General features: G+C 34.2%; 1 long non-coding RNA gene across 1 annotated transcript in view; it reads left to right on the top strand.

The window, feature by feature from the left end:
* Positions 1 to 1,217: 1,217 nt before the first annotated feature.
* Positions 1,218 to 4,267, top strand: part of LOC111087363 — a 53,896-nt gene continuing 50,846 nt past the window's right edge. Inside the window, exon 1 of the long non-coding RNA XR_002612057.1 lies at positions 1,218 to 1,757. This is a non-coding gene — a long non-coding RNA (uncharacterized LOC111087363). The remainder of the gene's footprint in view (positions 1,758 to 4,267) is intronic.

The following is a 4,267-nucleotide window of genomic DNA, read 5'->3' as shown; positions in this document are numbered from 1 at the left end:
AACAAAAGGCGGATTTATCTTTTTACCAAGTACTATTATTATTATCATTACTAGGTGTTTATAATCGATAGAGATGAATTCGAGTTGAGTAAGGTAAGTACAGATGGGAACGACATCTTAAAAGATGATAATAACAGCTTGTCGGCAAAAATACAGGTAGACAGGCGTGACTTGGGCGAAAGAAGGTGTGTAAAACGGCCATGTTTGGGAGATAAAAAAAACAATTGGAAGGGGTGTCTGTAGTGAGATACTTTGAATTCTCCTCTATATGATGAATCGTGATTAATTATTAGTTACGTGAAGTACAAGCGTGTGATATGCAAATTTATAAAACTTTATCTTTGGCTGAGGTGACCAGATTCATTACCAATGTGCATAATTAGGGCACTCGTTAATTACCAAAGTAGCCTTTTATCTTTGTTTTTCTGACAAAAACATGTGGTCACAGCTGCTGAATTTTCAAGTCAGCAAAACAGACGTGACAATACTTGCAGGAAAAATTGACTATAGAAAGAAATAAACACCTGTGTTAGAGTTATTTAATTCGGATCTTTTTTCATTTACTCCAGCTTTCTTAAGGAATATCGTGATTTAACGTCAAAAAGGTATAAGCTGTGATACATCATTTTTGACACACTAATGATAGGGTAATCTCCCATCACTATCCCAGCCTCAGATGGAAAGCAAGAACGCCGAGATATTTTTGATGAACCATGAAATAGAACATTCTAGAAGATATTCTAAATACAGTTAAATTGGTTTTGTATCTTAGAAATGGCTATTTCGCATCTACGTGGTACGTCCGTTATCATTATAATATACTTGAGAAAGTCCAAACAGTTAGCCATTTTATGTATAATTTATACTAGCATATGATTATTCTGTAATTTAGTTATATAAAATTATTGATTTTTTTAAATATAAGAACGTATTCATTCCTATTTACATTTTTTTCGTCTTATTTCTGGGTATCATTTTCATGTTTTTTTAGATGTTTACCAAAATTGAAACTTTTTTTCGGAGCAACTCGCATTGAAATTTGGGTGATTGTAACTGTATGTAAAAGTTGCTAATAGATGGCACTATACGCTGCATGAAGTATCTTTCAGGTTTATAGCCGATAGGTTGATGCGCGTGGGTAAAGAACTGGTGACGTGCATTCAGGGTCGTAAAAAGCCGTCTGCTGCACGAGGTGGGCGCCCAGTTCGTGGTTGGTTGACCGGCGGATGGAACTAACTCGCGAGATTTTCAGTTTAGTGAATATAATACATCCACAATTGTCCGAATGACTGCGATTACAAAATATGGACAGTTAGTGCTCTAATACATATATCAAGAAAGAAAAGAAAAGCCCCTAAAAGTTCGTGGTCGTTGAATTTTTGGAAAGGTAGTCAATGATATTTCAATTATATGTGCTCGATTCTCTACATTACAATCCCTTATAACATGAAAGATTATATACTGTATTTTTGAAGATACAGGGGGAGTTTTCTTAAAGTGAGCTCAACATTCCTTATAGAAATAGAGGGCTATCCGAGAAGCACAATATCTACCAGAAGTGTCGATTTGTGAGCAGAAGTTTCAGAGACACTGTCCGTTTTTGTGTCTTGACTGTGACTCTGTATGTATAACCAGTATCTTATCTCTACTGTAGCAGAAGCGAAATTCTCTTGTTGTGAAAGTGTTCGAAAAGCATGTAGTTATATTCTTAAAGGAAGTTTGAATATAACGAACAAGGAAGCGTGAGATCTAAAACTGTAAGTCTCTTTTGTATCTTTAACTCATTGAAATACTACGTGTTAGATACATAGCCGTCTCTATCCGTAAACAATCATAGGTATAACATGACAAGTGCATATGTATGTGTATCCAAACGTAATGTGTCTATAATCGACTTATCTGTTAACAAGCTATAAACCAATAGAAATGTTTACTACGTGTTGTACGACTGGAAACTTCAACTACTGACAGGTTAAAGGCCGATGGAAATATTCAATACGTGTTATACGGTCTGAAACTTCAACTACTGACACGTGAAAGGCCAATAGAAATGTTTAATACGTGTTATACGGCTTGCAACTTCAACTACTGACAGGTTAAAAGCTAATAGAAATATTTAGTACGTGTTATATGGCTTGAAACTTCAACTACTGACAGGTTAAAGGCCAATAGAAATATTCAATACGTGTTATACGACCTGAAACTTCAACTACTGACAGGTTAAAAGCCAATAGAAATACTTAGTACGTGTAATACGACCAGCAACTTCAACTACTGACAGGTTAAAGACCAATAGAAATGTTTACTACGTGTTATACGGCCTGAAACTTCAACTATTGACAGGTTAAAGGCCAACAGAAGACTTCACCGTATTTTACTTTGTTTCATGCCCTACTGTTGACCAATTTTAAGCCAATAGAAATATTCAATAAATGTCATATAAATCTATTCCAATCATTGGTAAATTTTCACTGTTGAAGAAAAAGAAGCATTTTGAGTTTGAATCTACAATTAGAATAACCTGATATTAAGTTGCAAGAAACGTTATTATAAGACTACTAGACAGAATGCTCAGTTTTGGATACTGTAAAACTTCAATAAACAGGACCTTAAATCCAGAGCGCAAACGGCGTGTGAGGCCACCATATGATTAGTTGCGATAAGGGTTACGCCAACTTACTACTTCTAATTAGATTTGTTTGTGAAATAAACCCGTATGATAAAATGATATCATTTGATGTTATCAATTTCTATCAAGAAATAATCAACAAATCCGATCCGAGTTTTCGTTTTATCCAATTCCTCCAGGTTATACTAGTTTCGAAGAAGACATTTTGAGATGTTCTAAGTCCTTAACCTTTTATATTTCTCTCAAACTTGGTTAAACGAATTATTAGCAATTATTACTGTGAGAAATGTCCTATTATTCGTAGAATAATGAGTTATTTCTTATATTAGTAGAATATATGATGATTGAAAGATTGCGGGATCACCTTTCATACAAAAATATTAAACGTCTGTGAAATAGAACACTGAAATAAGTTGTCTAACATCATAGATAAGAATTCATGACTGTCATTCCTGATAAATCTGATAAACATGGTATGACGATTATGGTTTAAACGCCGAAAAGTGGCGAAATGTTGGAAAAAATCAATAAGCCTAAAACTTTTAGAAAAATGAGTTAACTGCAAATGTTTTTTTTGTTTTTTTCACATTCTTCTTAATTTGCCCATTGCGGCTCGATATCAGAGGTGTGTGATAAATAGCGTTTGAGGCTTATCTTTTGATAGATACTGCAAAAATAAATAGCATTTCAGGCCTATCTTTTGACAGATACTGCAAAAATAGCGTTTCAGGCCTATCTTTTGATAGATACTGCAAAAATAAATAGCGTTTCAGGCCTATCTTTGGATAGATACTGCAAAAATAAATAGCATTTCAGGCCTATCTTTTGATAGATACTGCAAAAATACATAGCGTTTCAGGCCTATCTTTTGATAGATACTGCAAAAATAAATAGCGTTTCAAGAAATAATCTGTATATCGTCGCACCACCCAACTTATGATTTCTGGTGTTGAACAAAAATTTTATCGCGCAGTGAGTTGTAAGCGTTTGTTTGTTTGTAATTAAGCACAAAGCTACACAATGGGCTCTCTGTGCTCTGCCCACCACGGGTATCGAAACCCGGATTCTAGCGTTGTAAGTCCGTAGACACGCCGCTGTGTTACTGGGGGGGGGCGACTTATAAGTGACAATAGATAGATCTGAAATGCTACTTATTACATTCCTCTGATTTCGAGCTGCAGTGAACAAATGACGAGAAATGTGAAAAAATATTTGTAGATAACTTGTTTTTACAACACGTTATTGTACGACGATTCTTTGTTGAAATGTTAGCTCAATGAATTAATTTTCTATAGCTCTTGAAATGTTTGTACTTTTACAAAACTTATAATCCAAACAATATTTAAGAAGGATTATTGTTTTGTGAAATTCACACACACACACAAAAACGAGAATAATACATCACCAAAACAATTCACAAATTATTAAAGAATTAGCAAAAAGAAGAAACATATAAAAATCTGACTAGTTTCGCAGACCAAACTTGTCGTCCTCGACGGATGGAGTAAAACTGTTCTTAGATTACCTGTGTGTGTGTGTGAATTTCACAAAACAATAATCCTTCTTAAATATTGTTTGGATTATAAGTTTTGTAAAAGTACAAACATTTCAAGAGCTATAGAAAATTAATTCATTGAG

This window comes from Limulus polyphemus, unplaced genomic scaffold, assembly GCF_000517525.1.
Source record: "Limulus polyphemus unplaced genomic scaffold, Limulus_polyphemus-2.1.2 Scaffold68, whole genome shotgun sequence".
Taxonomy (NCBI): domain Eukaryota; kingdom Metazoa; phylum Arthropoda; class Merostomata; order Xiphosura; family Limulidae; genus Limulus; species Limulus polyphemus.
This window is presented reverse-complemented; position numbering and strand designations above follow the sequence as displayed.